This window comes from Mobula birostris, chromosome 6 (assembly GCF_030028105.1).
Source record: "Mobula birostris isolate sMobBir1 chromosome 6, sMobBir1.hap1, whole genome shotgun sequence".
NCBI classification, from domain to species: domain Eukaryota; kingdom Metazoa; phylum Chordata; class Chondrichthyes; order Myliobatiformes; family Myliobatidae; genus Mobula; species Mobula birostris.
This window is the reverse complement of record NC_092375.1, coordinates 71519355-71541666: the sequence shown is the minus strand read 5'-3', so window position 1 is coordinate 71541666 and position 22312 is coordinate 71519355. Positions and strand designations below refer to the sequence as shown.

At 41.1% G+C, this 22312-nt stretch overlaps 1 protein-coding gene across 3 annotated transcripts in view; it reads right to left on the bottom strand.

Moving 5' to 3' along the window:
- Positions 1-17044: 17044 nt before the first annotated feature.
- Positions 17045-22312, bottom strand: part of LOC140199104 (galactosylgalactosylxylosylprotein 3-beta-glucuronosyltransferase 1-like) — a 69534-nt gene continuing 64266 nt past the window's right edge. For all 3 annotated transcript variants that reach the window (XM_072260624.1, XM_072260626.1, XM_072260625.1), the window contains one exon: positions 17045-19046. The gene's annotated coding sequence lies outside the window, so the exon portion shown is untranslated. The remainder of the gene's footprint in view (positions 19047-22312) is intronic.

Here is a 22312-nt window from a genome sequence, read left to right as displayed (position 1 = left end):
GTCTGTCTCCAGAGATGGAGACCAAGAGATCGAGAAAGGGGAGATAAGTTTCCGAGATAGACTAACTGAATTTGAGGGCTGGGTGGAAGTTTGAAGTAAAGTCGATGAAATTGATGAGATCAGCATGGGTGCAGGAAGCAGCACCAATGTAGTTGTCAATGTAGCGAAGGAAAAGTTGGGGAGCAATACCAGAATAGGTTTGGAGCATAGACTGTTCCACATAACAATGAAGAGGCAGGCATAGCTGGGGCCCATGCAAGTGTCCATTAGCTACACCCTTGGTCTGAAGAAAGTGGGAAGAGCCAAAAGGGAAGTTATTAAGTGTGAGTACCAGTTACGCCAACCGAAGGAGGGTGGTGGTGGGGAACTGGTGAGGTCTATTATCCAGAAAGTAGCGGAGAGCTTTGTGGCCTTCTTGATGGGGGATGGAGGTGTACTTTTATTCTTTATATGGTTGAGAAGAGTTTATTCTGCAGCTGTGGTTACACTGAATCATTTGAAGAGCCACCTTAGTGTGGCGGTTAGTGCAACGCTGTAACAGCTCGGGGTGTTGGAGGTTGGAGTTCGATTCGGATGCCATCTGGAAGAAGTTTGTAAGTCTTCCCGTGAGTGTGTGGCTTTTCTCACACGTGACAAAGCTGTGCCGGTTCATCTCTAAATAAATAAATAGGAGAGATAACTGGCCAATTATTGAAACGGTATGCCAAGAGATCTTGTTCCATTAGGCGGATTCCATCCATCTGTTGTAAGACTGTATTGCATCTCCATGATGTAGATTGATGTTTGATACATGTGCTCTCTTATATGTTGTAAATCACAAATATGTTTTGTAATAAACTTAGAATCCTTGTTTTAGTGTGGAATGCAGATATGGACCATAAGACATATCAGAATTATGTCATTCAGCCTGTTGAATCTGCTCCACATAACCTTTGATGCCCTTAATTACCTATCTACGTCTGCTTTAAATATACCCAATGACTTGTCTTCCACAGCATTTATGGCAAATTCGATAGATTCACCACCCTCTGGCTAAAGAAATTCCTCTTCATTTCTGTTCTAAAGGAATGTCCTATTCTGAGGTTGTGCCCTGTGGTCCTAGGCTTTCCCACTAGGAAACATTCACTCCATATCCAGTTGATCCAGGTCTTTTAATATTCAATAGGTTTCAATGAGATTTCCCCTCTTTCTTATAAAGTACAGACCCAGAGCCGTTTAATGCTCCTCATATGTTAACCCATCAATTTCTGGGATCAATCATGTAAACTTCCTCTGGACCTTTTCCAAGGTCTGCAAGATTTTCTTCAGATAAGGGGCATCAAACTGCTCACAGTACTCCAATTGTGACCTGACCAATGCCTCATAAATCCTCAGTATTACATCTTTGCTTTTATACTACAGTACTCTCAAAATGAATATTAACATTGCGTTTGCCTTCCTTACTAGTGACTCAACCTGTAAGTAATCCTGTATTACCACTGCCAAGCCCTTTGGACCTTTGATTTCTGAAATCTCTTCCCATTTAGAAAATAGTCTATGGCTTTACTCCTTCTACCAAATTGCACAACCATACCCTTCCGTACACGATATTCCCTCTGCCACTTCTTTGTCCATTCTACCAACCTGGCCAAGTCTTTCTGCAGACTCTGTACTTACTCAACACTGCCTGCCCCTCCGCCTATATTTGTATCATCTGCAAGCTTGGCCACAAAACTATCAATTCTGTCATCCTGATCATTCACATATAATGTAAAAAGTAGCAGATCTAACACTGTCTCCTGTGGAACACTACTGGCTGCCAACTGAAAAAGGCCTCCTGTGTTCCCACTCTTTGTCTTCTGCCAGTCAACCAATGTTGCTATCTGTGTTTGCATCTAACATATAATGGGTTCCTGTCTTGTTTAGCAGCTTCATTTGTGGCACATTGCCAAAGGCCTCCTGGAAGTCCAAGTAAACAACGTCTGCTTTTTGTCGATCCTGGGTGTTGATGCCTCAAAGAATTCCACAGATTTGTCTGGCAAAATTTCCCCTTAAGGAAACAATGCTGGCTTTGGGGTATTTTGTCATGTTGCCTCCAAGTACCCTGGAAACTCATCCTTAATAATAGACTCTAAATGGGCAGCATTGCGGCATAGCAGATAGTGGAACCCTTTACAGCACCAGCTGTAAGATCGGCGTTCAGTTCTTGCTGTTATCTGTAAGGAGTTTGTGCATTTTCCCAGTCACTGCATGAGCTTCCTCCAGGTGCTCCGGTTTCTTCCAATGTTCCAAAGACATATGGGTTAGGGTTAGTGAGCTTGTGGGCACGCTTTGGCACTGGAAGTGTGGTGACACTTGCGGGCTGCCCAGCACAATTCGTGTTGATTTGATTTGACACAAACGACACATTTCACTGTATGTACATGTGGCAAATAAAGCTGATCTTTAACATTTACCAACCACTGAAGTCAGGCTTACTGGCTTATCTCCTGTTTCTACCCCCACTCCCCCTTCCCGTTAAAGACTGGAGTGACATTTGCTATTTTCCAGGCCTTTGAAACCATTCCAGAATTTGGTGAATCTTGAAGGTCATTACTACTGCCTCCACAATCTCTTCAGCTACCTCCTTCAGAAAGCTGGGACGTAGTCCATCTGGTCTACCTTCTGATTTCTCAGCTTCCCAAGCACCTCCTTAGTAATAGTGCCAGTAACTCACTTCTGCCCCTCTGACATTCTCAAATATCTGGCATGTTGCTGGTGTCTTCCACAGTGAAAACAGTTGCAAAATGCTGACATCTTCCCTTTCTTTGTTCCTCTTAACTATCTCTCCAGCATCATTTTCCAGTGGTCTAATGTCCACACTTGCCTCTCTTTTACTGTTTTTATATAGCCGAAAAAAACTTGTATACTCTTTGTTTGTTATTAGCTTGCTTACCTTCATATTTCATGTTTTCCTTATTGCTTTTTTCATTGCCTTTTAATAACTTCCCAGTCCTCTAGCTTCCTACTAATATTTGCTGTATTGTATGCCCTCTTTTATGTCTTTATGCTGTCTTCAAATTCCCTTGTCAGCTACAGTTGCCTCGTCCTCCCTTTAGATTACTACTTTGGGATAAACTAATTCTGCATCTTCTGAATTACTTCCAGAAACTCCAGCAATTGCTGCTTCACCATTATCTCTGATAGTGTCCCTTTCCAATTAATTTTGGCTAGCTCCCCTCTCGTGCCTCTGTAGTTGCCTTTAAGTCAACTGTGATGCAGATACATACAATTATGGCATCTCCCTCTCAAACTCCCCATACCAAATGGAAATGCACCCAGTTAAAATGCTCTCCACGGTACATGTATAGAAATTTGCAAGTGTCTTTGGTGACATATCAAATCTCCACAAACTCCTCATGCAATATAGCTGCTGTTGTGCCTTCTTTGTAACTGTATTGATATGTTTGGCTCAAGATAAATCCTCAGAGATATTGACACCCAGGAACTTGAACTGCAATATCTGCATTTCTAGATTCATTTTTAGACACAGTTTTGTATTGCCTAATATTAAGTGCTGTTCTCCTTTTTTATTCATTGTTTTGAATTTAGTGAACATTTCTGCATGACATTCCTGTCTTCAGTCTCTTATTTTTCTACTTGTACACTTAATTTTGATTTGAATTATTTTTTTGATTCAAACGATCAATAAGCACCTTATTTTATGTGAAAAGGTTCAACAAGTTGGACTTGCACCCACTACACTTTATAAAAGTAATAGATGATCTGATTGAAATAAAGGAGATTTTTGAGATATTTTTACAGCATGTACATGAAGAGAGTATACCCTCTTGTAGGAGAATTTTGAACCTGGGGTTTACTGTTGTGTCCTCTTTTGTGATGTGATGAAACCTCCCCACATACATCCTCCCTCCTCCCTGCCCCCCCCCCCAGGGTCCTTCTGTTCCTCAAAGGATGGTAGAAGCAAAGTCTTTGAATATTTGTAAGGCAGAGGTAGATAATTATTAATGTCAAAGGTTGCTGAGGGTAGTTGGAAATGTTGAGTTGAAGTTGAAAACTGATCATCTAGCATCTTATTGAATGTTGAGTTGGGCTGCAGAGGCTGAGTCAGCTACTGTTGCACGAAATTTGTATGTTTGAATGCATGGCAGGAAACCCAAGACACAAGCTCAGGGAAACTTTTTAGAATCAAGATTCAAGATTGCTTAATATCATTTCCTGTTCACAAGTGTAAAGGAGAACAAAATAATTGTTACTTCATTATCCCAGTAGAAGTAATGTACTGAATTAGATCATTTTACTGAGTAAATGAATAACCCAGTTTATAGCTGAATGTCAAAAGTTATGACTTTGCAAATCAGCCCTAGGTCACTAACTAACAAATATTTTTTGAACCAAAGAAAAAAGGATCATCCACTTATTCTAATAACTTCTGATTCTCCTGTAATACTTTGGTGATAGGTAGATGTATTGCCCTGACTTTCATGGGTCTTAACTGTGTGTGTGTGTGTGTATATATATATATATATATATATATATATATCCATCCATTTCAGACAATAAAGTAAGGCTATTAAATGAATCTGCATCAATTTGCCCAAGATCATTTATACTAAGTTGCTAATAATTTAAACACGACAAATTTCTTTGAGTGTCTCTTTATTTTTAATATTTTGCTCACAGTAACATAAGTGCTTTAATGCATTGATGCATTGAGCTCTATTTTAACAATCCTAATGGAGCATAATGGAAGGTTGCCATTTTGTTCTGCATGTTGAAAGCTATAATTTATTGAAGATGTTGACATTGCCTTCATCAATTAGTTCAGAACTGGCAATCTGTTTCCAGCATATATAATTTGTGCCAGTTTTCGTAAACAAAATCCTACTCTTTTGAAGGGCTGGAGCAAATGATTAAATTAACTTTAGTATTTTAGTCATATTCTTAATCCTCTAGCAAACAAAATGACGTAAAACCCTTTCTGAGGATTGAACCATTCTAGGTCCAGCATGTTTTTGAGATTTCAGAAGTTTACAATAGCAATTTTAATCAAGAAGGCTGCCATCTCTGAAAGTAAAACATGTGACCAGTGGAAAAATGTGAGAAATTGATAAGCAAATAAAGTGTTGGCAAAACATTATAGTTTCATCAGAACTTTAATGTTTAATGATATTTTAGAGTGATGGTGGGGTCTGAGAATATTGTGCTAATGAAAGGGTCATATTTCAAGTTATTACTATATTGCTTGCCCCTTCAGTTGTTGATGGACTTGTACAAATCTAGGCTTCCAATTTATTGCAGAGAGTTAACATTGTTGCATTCATGGCAAATGTCCTTGCACATAGGAGCAGCTGAAATCCAACCAATTTACAAAATCCTAACAAGATGCTGTTTCCTTGCATGCTTTTGGAGAACATTGCTGAGAAATAGGGATCCAACAAATTCCTCACCTCTATGGCTGGTGGAGACCTGGTGACAGTGACCTGGCTCTGCTGAGGAAGGGCCAGATGTAGGTGGTGTGAGAGGAAGCAAAAATGTGACAAGAGAGCTGGGGCACTGGTGCAGCTGAGAGCTAACCTGACCAGACCGATAGTACCATCACATTTCCCGGCCAATGTCCGCACGCTGGATAATGAGCTGGACTGACTGAGAATGAATGTACAGAAGGAGATGAGAAGCTGCTGCATTCTTGTCTTCACTGGAATGTACAATGCCTATAAAAAGTATTCACACCTCCTTTGGAAGTTTTCATGTTTTATTGTTTTACAACACTGAATCACGATGGATTTAATTTGGCTTTTTTTTACATTGATCAACCGAAAATGACACTTTCATGTCATAATGAAATCAGATCTCTATAAAGTAATCTAAATTAGTTACAAATATAAAACACAACATAATTGATTGCATAATTACTCAACCCCCTTCGAGTTGGTATTTAGTAGATGCTCCTTTGGCGGCAACTACAGTCTTGAGTCTGTGTGGATAGGTCTCTATCAGCTTTGCACAACTGAATGCTGCAATTTTTCCCTATTCTTCTTTACAAAACTGTTCAATCTCTGTCAGATTGCATGGCAATTATGTGTGAACAGCCCTTTTCAAATCTAGCCACAATTTCTCAATTGGATTGAGGTCTAGACTCTTGACTTGGCCCCTCCAGGACATCAACTTTTTTGTTTTCCTCCAGGATTTCCCTGTATTTTGCTGCATTCATTTTACCTTCTACCTTCTCAAGCCTTCCAGGGCCTGCTGCAGTGAAGCATCCCCACAGCATGATGCAGCCACCAACATACTTCATGGTAGGGATGGTGTGATTTTGATAATGTGATAACATAGCATTTAGTTTGATGGCCTAAAGGCTCAATTTTGGTTTCATCAGACCATAGTACCTTCTTCCAGCTGACTTCAGAGAATTCTACATGCCTTCTGGCAAACTCTAGCTGAGATTTAATGTGAATTTTTTTCAACAGTGGCTTTCTCTTTGACTCTCTTCCAGATAGTTGCAACTGGTGAAGCACCTGGGCGACAGTTGTTGTGGGCACAGTCTCTCCCACCTCAGCCACTGAAGCTTCTAACTCCTCCAGAGTTGTCATGGGTCTCTTGGTGGCCTCCCTCACTAGTCCCCTTCTTATATGGTCACTCAGTTTTTGAGGACGGCCTGCTCTACGCAGATTTACAGCTGTGCTATATTCTATCCATTTCTTGATTATTGACTTAACAGTACTCGAAGGGATATGTAGTGACTTGGAAATTTTCTTGTATCCATCTGCCGACTTGTGCTTTTCTATAATCTTTTTGCAGAGTTGCTTGGCATATTCTTTTGTCTTCAGGGTCTAGTTTTTGCCAGGATATTGACTCATCAGCAGTTGGACTTTCCCCAAACAGATGTATTTTTACTATAATCAATTGAAACACCTTGACTGCATATGGTGATCTGCATTTAACTAATTACATGACTTCTAAAACCAATTGGCTGCACCAGTGATGATTTTGTTTGTCATATTAAAAGGGATGAATACTTAAGCAATCAATTATTTTGTGCTTTATATTTGTAATTAATATAGGTCACTTTGTAGAGATTTGTTTCACATTGACTCAAGAGTCTCTTCCTGTTGATCAGTGTCCAAAAAAAGCCAAATTAAATCCACTGTGATTCAATGTAGTAAAAGAACAAAACATGAAAACTTCCAAGGAGGCTGAATACCTTTTTGGTACCGTAGTTAAACAACAAAATGCCTGACTCTATGTTTCAACTCAATAATATGACTCTGTTCCACACAGACAGGAACTCCCCGTCAAGGAAGTCCAAAGAAGGTGGAATCTGTGTGTACGTTAACAAAGGTTGGTGCACAAACACATTTGTAGTTAGCAGTCACTGTTCTGGGGAAATAGAACATCATACAATTAAATAGCAGCCATGTTACCTGCGAAGGGAATTTACAGTTGTATTCATCACCAATGTGTACATCTCCCCCCCCCCCCACCCCCGCATGGGAGAGCTTTACAGTATCTTCAGGTCCCCTACAAAACAAGCAGCTGGACAGTCTCTTCATAATTGCAGGAGACTTCAATCATGTTAACCTGCAGGACATTTTGCCCAAATTCCACCAACGTGTTACCATGGCTACTGGGTTACAAACAGACGTGGTTCTTACAAAACTATCCCTTGGCCTCTCTGACCACATATCCATAATGATAATCTCAGCATATCGACCACTGCTGAAAATGGAGAAACCAGCCAAGAGGACCATCACTGTATGGCCTAATGAGGCAATCTTTATGCTTCAGGATTGTTTTGAATGGCCCAATAGCAGATGTTCAAGGAGGTCGCCACAAATGGAGTAGACACAGACCTCGAGGTATATACCTCATCTGTTATCAACTTAATCAGAATCAGGTTTAATATCACTGGCATATGTCGTGAAATTTGTTAACATTGTGGCAGCAGTACAATGAAATGTGATAAATATAGAAAAAATGAATTACAGTGAGTAAATATGTATATTAAATAGTTAAAATAAGTAGTGCAAAAACAGAAATTTAAAAAAAAAGTAGTGAGATAGTGTTCATGGGTTCAATATCAATTTAGGAATCGTATGGCAGAGAGGAAGAAGCTGTTCCTGAATTGATGAGTTTGTGTCTTCAGGCTTCTGTACCTCCATCCTCCTGGTAACAATGAGAAGAGAGCATGTCCTGGGTGGTGGGGGTCCTTAACAATGGACACCACCTTTCTGAGGCACTGCTCCTTGAAGATGCCTTAGATACTGTGAAGGCTCGTACCCATGATGGAGCTGACTAATTTTACAACTCTCTGCAGTTTACTTCAATCCTGTGCCATAGTCTTCACCTACCCCCCCCCCGCCATACCAAATAGTGATGCAATTAGTCAGAATGTTCTCCACAGTTCATCTGTAGAAGTTTTCATGTGCTATGGATAAAAATCCAAAGTTCAAACTTCTAATGAAATATAGCCACTATCTTGACTGGTACGAGAGGTGATTGATAAGTTTGTGGTCTCAGGTAGAAGGAGTCAATTTTAGAAAACCTAGCACATTTATTTTTCAACACAGTCCCCTCCTACATTTACACACTTAGTCCAGCGGTCGTGGAGCATACGGATCCCTTCTTTGTACAAGTTCACAGCAAGTGTGATTGATAAGTTCGTGGCCCAAGGTAGGAGCAGATGAGTTATTAACTTCAAACTTTCTGCATAATCACATAAAAGAGTTGAACTGCACGTGCATGTAACGAGAGCGTCTTGGACCTCCAGGTGGTCCACAGCAGGGGTGATTGATAAGTTCGTGGCCTTAGGTAGACGGAGATGAACATGCACGTGCAGTTCAACTCAGTTCCACAGCAATCACCACTGCTGTGGACCACTTTCTGGAGGTCCAAGACACTGACTTCTGCAAAGAGGTGATCCATATGCTCCACGACCGCTAGACTAAGTGTGTAAATGTAGGAAAAAATAAATGTGCTAGGTTTTCTAAAATTTACTCCTTCTACCTTAGGCCACGAACTTATCAATCACCCCTCGTGTATAGCTGCATCGATATGTTAGGACCAGGTTAGATCCTCAGAGATATTGACACCCAGGAACTTGAAATTGCTCACTCTGTCCACTTCTGATCCCTCTATGAGGATTGGTTCTTGTTCTTTCGCCTTACCTTTCTGAAGTTCACGATCAGCTTACTAACATTAAGTGCAAGATTATTGCTGTGAAACCACTCCTCTAGCTGGAATATCTCGCTCCCATACGTGCTCTCATCACCATCTGAGATTCTGCCAACAACTATTTTATCATCAGCAAAATTTTAGATGGCATTTAAGCTGTGCCTAGCCAAACAGTCGTGGGTGTAGAGAGAGTACAGCAGTGGACACATCCCTTGGTGCGCCAGTATTGATTGTCATCAAGGTGGAGATGTTGCTACCAATCCGCACAGATTGTGGTCTTCCAGTTAGGAAGCCAAGGAGCCAGCTTCAGAGGGAGGTACAAAGACCCAGATTCTGTAGCTTTTCAATCAGGACTAAGAATGATGGTGTTAAATGCTGAGCTATACAAAACAATCCTAACATGCGTACTTCTTTTGTCCTGGTGATCCAAGGCCATGTGAAGAACCAATGAGATCGTATCCATCGTATACCTATTGTGACGATAGGCTAACTGCAGGCCCTTGCTGAGGCAGGAGATGATTCTAGCCATGACCAACCTCTCAAAGCATTTCATTACCGTAGATGTGAGTGCTACTGGACAATAGTCATTAAGGCAGCTCACACTCCTCTTCTTGGGCACTGGTATAATTGTTATCCTTTTGAAGCAGGTGGGAATTTTCGACCATAGCAGTGAGAGATTGAAGAGGGGCAACCCTCTACTACCACTTTGTGGCTTCTCCCACAAAGCCAATATCTGATGCAATTCACTATCTCTTCCTGAGTGCCAAACGACTGAACCTTTTTGATCAGCCTTCCACGCCGGACCTTGTCAAACGCCTTATAAATGCCCATATGATGTCATACCTAGTTTTCTTGTACAGACCTGAGTCACCGGACTTAAATGTCACATATCTTGCCATCAGCGGAGTACAACCCTCCTGGTTCATCCACGGCTTTTGGTTTGGGAATGTACAGCAAGTTTTCATAGGCAACACTCATCCACACAGGTTTTAACGAAGTTGGTAACAACTGTGGCACACTCATCCAGATTTGAAGATGAATCCCTGAATACAATCCAGTCCACTGATCCAAAGCAGTCCTGTAGGCGCTCCTGTGCTTTCCTTGTCCATACCTCCTTGGTCCTGACTACTGGTCTTCAGTGTCTGCCTATACTCAGGGAGTAGAAGTACACCTAGGTGATCAGACTTTCCAAAGTGAAGGCGTGGAATAGCACGGTAGGCATTCTTGATGGTGGTGTAATAGTGCGTTGCTTCCTCTGGTACCACAAGTGATTTGTTGGTGATAATTGTTTGGTGACCTTTTCAAGCTAGCCTAGCTAAAATGATGGGGAAGTCATCAAAATGTGCTGTTTCACACCTGTTGATCCCATTGCTCAGGTCATCTAGAGCCTGTTTGACATTGGCCTGAGGTGGAATGTACACTGATCACTGAAATCTCCCATGGCAGGTAAAATGGACAACACAAAATGTGTAGATGGTGTTCGTAACTCAAGAATGGTCATCTCCCTGCCCAAACAGAAGCGCTGGCTGAACTCAATGGTGTGCTCCCTGCTAAAAGCCCGGGATATTGCCGTCAAGTCCAGTGCCAGAGCAGCCAGGAGATACCTCGTTGTAGGTGTCAAGAAGGCAAAGACCGTCTATGCACAAAAAATTCAGGAACATCTGTCTGATAATGGTCCCCCGTGTATGTGGCTGGGTATCTAGGGCATTACTGACCATGCAAGGATAAGCAGCGTCGACTGTACCTCCCTGATGCTCTAAACAGCATTCCTGCATGCTTTGAGGCATGCGACATAACACCAGCCACGAAAGCCCCCCGTCCCAAGACAGCAGCCACTGTCTGTAACAGCAGCAGGTGTGAGAAAGACTCTACAGGGAGTCAATCCCGATAAGGCCGGTGGACCAGACAACATCCCAGATTGAGTACTCAGGAAGTGAGGACACCAGCTCATTGCCGATTTCATGGATGTTTCCACAACACTTCACTAATCCAGGCTGCTGTCTCCACATGCTTCAAATCAGCCACCATCATCTCTGTAGTAAAGAACTCTACACTTTCAGGAGTAATTGACTACCGCCCAGTGGCACTGACTCCAATGTCAATGAAGTCCTTTGAATGGCTGATAATGGCACATATCAAAAATTCCATTCCTACCACATTAAGCACTTATGCTTAATAACAGAACCACTCTATAAAAGATGCCACAGCATCTGTCATGGTCATGGACCTGGCCCTGGAACACCAAGAAAACAAGGACATCTACATTAGAATGCTGTTTCTGGATTTCATTTTGGCATTCAACATTATTATCCCCAGAACCTTTGTAAACAAACTGCTACTCCTCAGTCTAAATGCACCACTATGCAACTGGGTGTTGGACTCCCTAACCAACAGACCTCAGATAGTCAGGATGCACGACTGCTCCTCCCTGCCCATCATCGCCAACACAGGTGCCCCCAGGGTTGTGTGCTGAGCCCATGACTGCATGGCCAAGCACCCGAGCAATCAGTGTTCGGTTCGCCAATTACACAACAGTGGTGGGACTCAGCACCAACAATGATAAAGATGGCCTACAGAGAGGAGGCAGAAGAGTTTGAAGCCTGACACCAGGCAAATAACCTCTTCCTTAATGTCAACAAGATAAAGAAGATGGTTATCAACTTCAGGAGGACCTACACCAATCACACCCACCCCCTTCGACATCGGCAGCACACCAGTGGACACTGCAAGTGCATATCTCACACAAACCCTCATGGTTCCAGAACATATCCTAAACAGTCAAGAAAGCTCACCAACTCCTCTACTTTCTGAGAAGGAGGGCTTTGCACATCCATTCTCATGTCATTCTACAAATGCACTGTAGAGAGCATCCTAACAAGTTGCATCACCGCTTGTACAGAAACTGCATTGCGACGGACAGGAAGGCTCGACAACGGGTAGTCAAAACTAACCAACACGTCACTGGCACCAGCCTTACCCAGTAACATCATAACCAATAACTTATCCAGTCCAGCTCGTGGACCGTTTGTCCCACTCCCATCAGAGAAGAGGCTACGTAGCATCCATGCCAGGGTCACCAGACACAAAAACAGTTTCTTTCCCCAATCAATAAGTCTGATCAACACCTCCACCCACTAACTCCACTACTAGTTTATAATTTCCTGCCAGTCAACTGACATAAAGCCTAGAGTCAATTTATGGGTATACAATCAGTTTATGTACAGTATATAAGCGATCTTATGTATTTATATTTATTGTGTGTTTATTATTGTGGAATTTTTTGTACTACATCAGATCTGGAGGAACAATTATTTTGTCCTCCTATACAGAAAATGATATTAAAGAATCTTGCTTCTTAATGTTGTAGTTTTGCAAGTTAAACCAGGACCGAACCTGCAAAGTAAATGGCAGAGCCCTGGAGAATTTTGTAGAACGGAAAATCTTGGTGTTGCATGTACATGGTTCCTTGATAGTGGTTACATGGACAGTAGAGTGGTGAACATGTGTTTGGCACATCTGCTTTCATTGGTAGGGTATTACTGAGTATGAGAGTTAGGATGTTAAGGTACAACTGCACAAGACGTTAGTGAGATCACAGATATGAAGTATTGTGTGCAGGTCTGGCCATCTAACCCCTAGAAGGACAACATTAAGCTGGAAAGTGTGCAAGAGGGTTTCACAAGGACGTTGCCAAGACTGGAGAGCTTGAGTCATAAGGAGAGGCTGAACTGGATGGGACTATTTCCCCTAGACGATAGGGGACTGCGAAGTGACCATATATATAGGTACTGTATATAAAATTATGCGGGACAGTGAAAATTGCATGGAGCGAGGGGGACATATATTAAAGCCAACCTGAGGGGAAAGATTCGCCTCACAAGGTGGTGGGTATATGGAATGAATTGCCAGAGGAGGTGATTGAAGTGGGTACAGCTGCAACATTTAAAAAATAATTGAACAAGTACATGCGTAGAAAAGACTTGAATTGTGTGGGTCTAGAGGGGTAGCATAAGCATTTGGGACTAGCTCATGTAGGCAGGGCAAAATTGGGCTTAATAGGTTGTTAACATGCCGTGTAACTTTATGACTCTACGTTGGTAATGTCGAATGGTTTTACCATAACATTGACTTAATAGGTTGGACTACCATCTATGTCAGCATTAGGCAGTGTACATATTACAGTCTGGCAGTTTAACCATTAGGCTTACCGTGTGCTAACATTGAAACTGACTAATAGTAGAAACATGTTGCATAGCACAAAACCAGGCCCTTTGGACCATTGTGTCCATGCTGACCCATTTGCCCATCTATGTTCATCATATTTGCCTGATCAGGGTTCATATCCTTCTGTGATTTCCCTATTTAAGTGCCCATCTAAACGTCTCTCACATATAGTGATTGTATCTTCCTCCTCCGATAGTGAGTTCCAGGTATCAACTACACTGTTTAAAAATAAATTTACCTTGCACATGAAACCTCCTTCATCTCACATCTCACCTTTTGTTTTTGATACCTCCACCAAGGGGAAAAGATTCTGATTTTACCCTATCAGTGCCTTTTACAGCCACCTTTGTTCCAAGGAAGAGAAACTCAGCCTATGCAATCTCTCCTCATAGCTAATGTCCTCCAATCCAGGCAACATTGTGGTGAATCTCCCCTGCCTTCTCTTCACTGCAATCACATCCTTCCTTTTGTGTGGGTAGCAGAAAGGCGTATAGGAAATAGTAGAGAGGAGGAGGTGAAATATAATAAGCAATTAAATAAAATGGATCTGTGCAATAGCATTAGTGAATGGGATCACTGAACTGACTGTGGTCTGCAGCAAGTGGACTTCTGGACAGCTGCAGTGGTGCCTAGTGTTGTGAGCTTCAGTTCTGAATGTCGAATGCTTGCTTTTATTGTTTGTACGATTTGCTTTTTTTCTCTCTCTCTCTGCACACTGGGTGTTTGGACAGTCTTTTGTTTTTAATGGGTTCTATTGGGGATCTTTATTTCTTAAGGCTGTATAAGGTATACATACCTTGAAAAAAAATGTACTTTGAGCTTTGAAAGGTCACAGATGTCAACGGAGACAGGAAGAATGATGGAGGGAGATATGTGAGGAAGAATAAGGAATGTGATTATGAGGCAAAAATAGAAGGAAACTATTTAAGAAGACATGTTTTTGTGCTTATTTTGAAAGAAGTTGAAACTGCGCCCTCATCCCCATAGGGAGATATTGAGTTTCAAAACATAATATTTTTGCCACTTAATGCCAAGACTCTTTTAGTTGGGAGTATCATTCTAAGTTGAAAGTGCTTCCTTTCATTATTTCCATTTGCTAGATGAGTGGATGGATGGTTTTCGGACTTCAATTCCAGTATCGAATTTCAATTCTGCTGGCTCAAAATGACCCAAATTTGGAAGTCAGGTGCAGTTCCATTACTTTTATTCTACAAATTTATTGGCAACATGGCAGAGCCCAATTATCCGAGGCACTATTTTCTGGGTTGACACCACTGAATATAAAACAGAAACTTAAAACAAGCAGTAAAAGCTACAAAGATCCAGCTGATGGCTGTGGCTGTTTTTATTGCTCATTACTTCCTCATATTCTTAAATTGGCTATTAGGAATTTGCAATTTCACCTTCAATTCTGTAGGACAGAATTTTACTGCAGGTGCTTCTGTAGTTAGAGGCTTGGTGTTATCAGTGGAGTTTGTAATAGAATTTGAATTTCAATATGCTAGGATTTAAAATTTAAAAAAAAAATTCACCCCATCTTATTCTTTATTGGAAAAAAAATCAAAAACCCTGGAAATATGCAGCAGGTAAGGCAGCATCGGCAGAAAGAGAAGAAGGAAGTCAGATAGGTGGGAGAAGAGGGATTTCCCAGACAGATTTAAACTGAATGATGTAACATGGCAGGAAAGCTTCTTTGTTTGTTGTGTTGCTAATGTTGTATAATATGTATTGCTTGGGCATGTCCTTCAAGCCAGGCTGTATGGGGGGTGGTGAGGGGTTGGAAGAAAACAAGAGAGAAGTTACGTGATCGAGAGTTGGAGGGTTTGATACTGAGTCCTGCAACTTGCGCTGCGCCCAGACAGTAGAGGAAATGTCATTCCTTGAGCTTGCATTGGACCTCCTTGCAGTGGTGTAGGAGGTTCAAGTCGAAGCATTAGAGTCTGGCGGGAATTCATCAAGATTCCACCACCAGGCACGTTCTCTCCCCACTTTCAGCATTTCAAAACGATCAGTCCCTTGGTGGCTCTCTGGCCTCCCTTTCCAGCTCCACATCCCACTGTGCATTGTGGGGACTTTCCCAAGCAAGCATAGGAGGAGAAATCCCTGTCTTTTCACCTCTTCTCATTACACCATGCAGGGACCGAGGTGAGGCAGCAATCTTCTTCTACCTTTTCCAATCTAGTATATTGCATTCAGTGTTCACAATGTGGCTTCCTCTACCAAGCAGAGATTGAGTGATCACTTTGCAGATCGACTGTGTTCAGTCAGCAGAAGTAACCCTGAACCTCATCTGCCACTTTAATTCACTACACCACTCTGACCTCCTGTACTGTTACAATGATGTCCAGTGCAAGCCCAAGGAACAGAACCTCATCTGGACATATTGCAACTTGCAGGATTCAATATTGAATGATCCAACTTCAAATAATTTGCTATTTTTGTTTTTTGCTTGTATGAAAACTGGCCATCCTTTTGTTCTCCCCATTGTCTAGTCTGGTTTGCCTGGAACATTTCAGTCATACAGATTATACAATATTAGAAGCACATTACTGTACAAAGAAACTTCATTTGATCTTAATGGTCATTTTTGGACAACGAAGTTACCATTTTCGCCCTATCAGAGAAATTCCCCTCATTCCACCACCCATCATTCTCACTTTCTCTGCTATTCCTTCTCTCACCCAGTTCTCATGAAAGGACCCAGACCTGAAATATTAACTGTTTCTCCTGACACAGCTGCTAAGCTTTTCCAGCATTTTCTGTTTCTCGTTCTAATTTCAAGATCCTTTTAAAGTTGGTACTCTTTACTGTGGCAGACGGATGCGGAAGTCAAGTTGAATTTTGGACGTCTTTTTGGACTCCTTTTCCACTTGCTTTCCCTTTCTGCTCTGGTATAATAGCAAATTGCCCGAGTCCAGCAGAATTTACAATGCAAGGGAAAATTAAAAGAGCATTGTTATATGAGAATACATTGTGAAAAGGATTCTATTCTCTTAGAAGCCATTTGCATGTCAGAAGCAGAGGAATAACTGAGAAATCATAGACAAGAATAGGAGAGAGAAGAGCCAGTCCTCAGTCAGGTGCATCCTATGTCTTGAATTTGATTTTGATTTTCCGAGTGCTGTTACAAAAGGGAATGACTGTTATTGCTCCATGGCAGCAACTCAGCAGTCTGCTTGGAGACTCAATCAGGGTTCAGGCAATAGTTACAGGGCATGCTGCCTGATAGTTGCAGGTGCCTTTAGTAGACACCTAGGTTCTGATGCCTAAGCTACACCTTGGAGACGTGATTGTTGATTATAGTGGCAAACACTGATTTATTCAGTCCCACCAGATGACTTGCCATGTTGAGTGGTTCTCTGAAACTATCAATTCATTGTTATTTATTTTGCTTAATTCAATGTTTTTATTCTACTTAAAATATCTTGCATTATCCCCAGTGGACTCTGTTACAAAACCAATGACCTGGAAACGATGAGCATTATTTCCCCCATATTTGTAACTGTGTTTAGTACTGGTCTATCAGAGGTAGAAGGCTGGTATTTCACAGCAGAAGCACTTGTATTAATGGAAGATTTTGCTCCTGAAATACCTATCTATCTCTCTACCTCAAATGTTACCTCATTTCTACAGGTAGTAAATGATTTTAAAATAAGTTGTTTTTCCTCCTGGTTCTTTTCATATGGTTCCTTAAGCCTCTAAGGAGCTATATAACCTTATAATGGGAACAAGCTCCCACTACTTGATAAATGCTCCCAATGGCATGTGTCTCAAATAACCTCTGACAACCACATTCAGCTCCGGGCCTTCATGTGTGGATTAGCTACTAAGACTGGCGGAACTGTTTCTACTGACAGGACAAAGGGTAAAAGTGGGATACTGGCACCTTTGGGCAGATGGGCTCATCATCTATGGTTGGCAGCTTACTTAGGAGAAGGAAAAATCTAATCTCAAACCTCGGGTGCCTTGGATTTATTCCTGCTCATGGGGAAGGCTTCAAGAGAAACCCGGTGGAAAAATCTGGAGCTCAACTCCGTAAGGCAGTCCTACGTTGAGTTCGATGCTGACTGGCAACCCCTGCAACGCCGCTGGTGCCAAACTGCATCAGCCTCTGCCGTTCCTTTGGTTTCATCAGTTGTGTGGAGAGGGGGAGCTTGCAACATGGGTGACAGCTTGTGTATTGGCTTGTGTATCATGTAGAGAGCTGGGACCCCGACAAATGGTGGGCCTCCAGCTCGAGCTTCTCCCACTGCTTCTTTCAATATTTCTTTCCTTATTTTCCATAATCAAATCTCAAATCATTCTGTAATTATGAACTTCCAACAACTTGTAATGCCAATATTTTTTGAGTAGAATAAGGGTAAGAACAAAACGGGGAAAAATGGCTCACTCATGTTGATTCCAGGCCATTGTATTGTGCTTCCCAGTGTGTTAATATCTGCATGTTCTACATCATCACCATAATGATTCAATGAGTTTTGCTTCATTATGATACAATTCTTGATCGAACATACAGCAGTGATCTCAGGCCATTGCAATGGGTATGGAAGTAGTGCAGCAGTTAAATTACCAGACTAGCAATCCAGAGGCTAGGACTAATGATCCAATGGTATGAATTCACATCTCACCATAGCAACTATAAATGTAAATTCAGTTAATAATATGGAAATTGGAAAAATACATCTGCTGCATGTAAAAGCTTATCTAGCTGACTAGCATCTTTTGGGGTGAGAATCTGAGGTCCTTACCTGGTCTGCCTAGAGTGACTTTAGATTTGCCCCAACTTCAATGTCCTTTGAAATGGTGAAGTTAGCGAGTTAGTTGTGCTGCAACCACTACGTTGTTTCAAGGACGTGGCTAACCATCACTTTCCCAGGGCAACTGGGGATGTGCAATGAATTCTGAGTTTGTCAGTGGCTCTCTTTCGCCACAATTCTGCAGCAAGGTTACATTTGCTTTATCAGGTTGTGTTTAGGAGCTGAAAGAGGCTCACAGGATTAAAGAAAAAGCAGCCAAGTGTCTATAGGTTAATGAATCTGACATTACTAGATCATGGTTTATGATTAATCAAGTGTCAACATGGAATTAATTACAATTGCTACTCTCCTCAGTAGTTTAAAGTTCAAAGGGCATTATATTAACATATTAATCTTTGGAAGAAACATTCCATTCCTCTCAAGTTTGTGGCCAATGTATACAAACACACAAAAAACAGGAATAGGAGTTGGCCACCAAGCCCCTCAAGCCTGCCTTACCATGCAATATTATCATGGCTGAACTATGCTGGCTTCAACTTCTCTTTTGTCTTAGTCCCTCGATCTTCAAGCTTCCAAATGTTCACCACCTTAAGGATATCTAATGATCTGACCTTCACTGCCATCTGGAGCAGAGAATGAGAGAAGAACTTTCTTTGCACGTTGATTTTTAAATGACCTTTCTCTTATCTTGTAACTATTTCCCCTTGTTCAAGACATTCCCAGTCCAGATCTGTAGAACTGCTTGATCTCAGTGAGTGATGGAAAGAAACAATTATCAGCTGGTAATAATCAGAAATAATCTGTGCAATAGAGATTTTAGTAGGACACTTTACATCAAATAATACGAAGACTTGTATGGCTTGAAACATTGTCATGGTATAAGCCAATCTGCAGAAGACCTTCATGGCATACCTGAAAACAATAAGAAATAAAAATTAATATTTACAGAAGAAAATACAGAGACAAAGAGGGGTGGAGAGACAGGTAGAGTGGTGATGCAAAGTAAAATGATGAAACTGGCAAGCAGTGTGACCTGACATTGTTTGGAAAGCATTGCCCTCATGGTGGTACCATATACCATCGTACTAGTGGTGCGAGAGAAGTTTCTTTATGCATATCATATCATTGAACTGTACTTGGCTATTCAATTTATCTTATTAATATCACCCTATTTCCTATTATCTTGAACCCTCCATAGTGTAATTTTGGAACTCAGTCACTGTTTAATTTTGTTCATATTTCCATTGGTTCCACCTCATTGCATAAATCAAATTCTATGCTGATATACTGTGTACTTTTTTATGTTTGAGACTGAGGAAAATCTCACCTGTTAATTATAATTTATTGACTAATTTAAAATGAGAGATTAGTTTTGCTGTCAGTGGATAGGTCTGATTTGAATTAGATTATGTAAATTCACATCATTTAAGATTAAACACCATAAATAAAATTTGAAATGCATAGACCAAAGTATGACCTTAGGAGCTCACTGGGATGTATTTATTCAATTCTGTACATGTAAACAAGCAAGTCTACTACACAACTGAGTTAGACCAGATGGGCGATGCACTCCCGTGTTTGCTATTATGACGTATTAATTAGAAAGATATATGGATGGACAGTTTATCTGCTTGCAGTAGCTTAGCTTGCCTCATCTCTACCTGAATTGAAAACATCTTTAATTGTATTGCATTACTAAGTTCAATGGAAATCATCACCAGCGTCCCTACTCCTAATTATTCCTGGTTCCTGTAAATGAGTAGACATCAAGTTGAGTAGAAATAAGCTTAGTTTTGAGGTTCAGTGAGGGCTTATGAGAGTTGTCAGGGAGTGAGATAGTGGGAAGAAACAGGAACTCCTGGAACTGAATCCTACATGCGTCAACTCTTCCATAAATTCTTGTATGTGGTACACTGCTTTCTCTTTATTTCTCAAAGCTGGTAATGGATTTTTATGCCCGTTTCATGTTACTTAGCAGTGTTGGACGTTCCATTTGACTCACTGCAGAACTAATAATACAATGATTTGATTGACCATTGTAGGGGGCAGTCATAAGTAACAATCTAAGGTAAATGTGCATGTTATTTTTTATGATGGGAAGCCTATGACCAATGATGTACTGCAGGAGTTGGTGCTGGGATCTTGCTGTTAGTTCTGTACATCAGCAATATGAACTTAAATCTGGGTTGTATGATTTGTAAATTGGCCGAATGCAGTCATGAGGACAAAGTTTGTTTTCTCAGAGTGGAGGAACCTGACAGGCACACAAAAGATGAGCTGCATGGATGATGAGAAATCTTTCCCCTTAGCTGAAGTGTCTATAATCTCTGGGCAAAGGTTTAAAGCTTAGAGAGGATTTGAGAAAGAAGGGTAGTTAAAATCTGGAAAAAGGTGGTGGTACATTCGACAATATTTAAGAGAAGAGTTACTTAGATGAGCATTTGAAACATTAAGGCTATGGGTAGAGTACTGAAACATGAGATTAGTATAGACAGGTATTCGAAGACTGGCGTTGACACCATGGGCCGAATGGTCTGTTTGTGTGGTTATATGACCCTGCCTCTGATTTTTTTTGTCCAAGAAAACTTATGAACCATTTTCGTATTCAATCCAGCAACATTATTGCGACCTTTGCAGATAATTAACTTTTTAAACCATGAATTCAAAATCTCAAAGCTGGGGTGGGAATTTAATTTTGTTTTCTTGATTATTCAACCAAAATTTTGGTTTATTTGGTGAATTTGTTTGTATTTTTATGGAATTATTCTGAGACTGTTGCATTTGTTACCATAACAAATCCTTAAGCTGATAGCATTTTTCCTGGCCCACTTTTCGTGGATTCAAATGCTTGCTCTTGTTACAGTGATATGAATCTGAGCAAACATTCCATTCCTTTTGAACTATTTGCTTAAATGTCTACTCTAGGTGCAACTACGGTGTCTTATCACACCCGTAAACTTGTATCAGTGTTTCACATGTTGCAAAAAACACATTTGTGTCAATTCTGTTCTATAGAGTCAGTGTTTAAAATAAACATCTTAAATGTCTGTGTAGAGGAGAAGCCCTACAGATGGAAATATTGTAACCACAGAACATGGAAATAAGCCCATGATGACAGAGAGTCTGTCTCATCCTCCTTAAGGCCCATAGTTAATTAAACCTTGCCTGAATATACAGTGTAGTGATCTGGATGGCTTTTAAGTGTTGCCAATGTGTCCATCTCAACCACTATTTCTGACAGGTCATTCCCAATAAGTACCAGTCTTTGCAAGGAGAAGGTGCCCCTGTTGTTTCATTTCCTGGGATATTGAGGGCCAGAGTGACGGACAGGGAAATACCCAATGACGGGTACCTGTGTTTGGAGTCTCCACGACTACCAGGGCAAGTGTCCTTCTTGGATGCAATTTACAGATGCATGTATGAAAATCACCCTCTCACCAGCACACACATGAGGTCAGAGCTGTGTGCCTCATTTACCTGAAAGGTTACACAATTCTAAGAGTGCTTTAGTATAGTTTTAAAACCCAGGTCTATTGAAAAAAAAACAGTGCTTCGGGCAGTGAAAACAGAAGCAGGACCTGGTGAGCAGGCAGATGTGTGGGAACTGGGCCTCCCAGTGAGGGAAAATCAGCTATTGAACCAGATGATGCACCGTTGGGATTACTGAAGAGTTAGGTTAGCAAACTGTGTGGTTCATGTTGACCGGCATTAGTGCTACAAAGGCCTTCATATTCTTGTGTGTTCCTGGATCATCCAATATCCAGACTCCGACAAGGGTACTCAGCAGCTTGAGGGCAGGCACTGGGGCCAAAGATTGAGTCCAAGTCTTTCTTGCAGGCATTGTATTTTTATGGGTTCCATGTACCACTTTACAGAATCACATGGAACCTTTGTTTGTCAAAAAAATATGCAACTTTGTTTTCCTTTATTGCCTTTTTCTCTGATTGTCAGGCAATTGAACTATTCTCCAGTAAGCAAACCACTCCGGGTTTAATCACCTTGCTGCGACTGGGCTGCCTTCACCTAATTATGCTTAAAACTAATTTCCTGGATTTCATTTCCTGACATAAGATCGTACTAGCTTACAGAATTTTACAAGTTGAGTCAGGGAACTGGAGCTGGAGCTGGATGAACTTCGGATCATCCGTGAGGCAGAGGCAGAAATAAATTGCTACCTG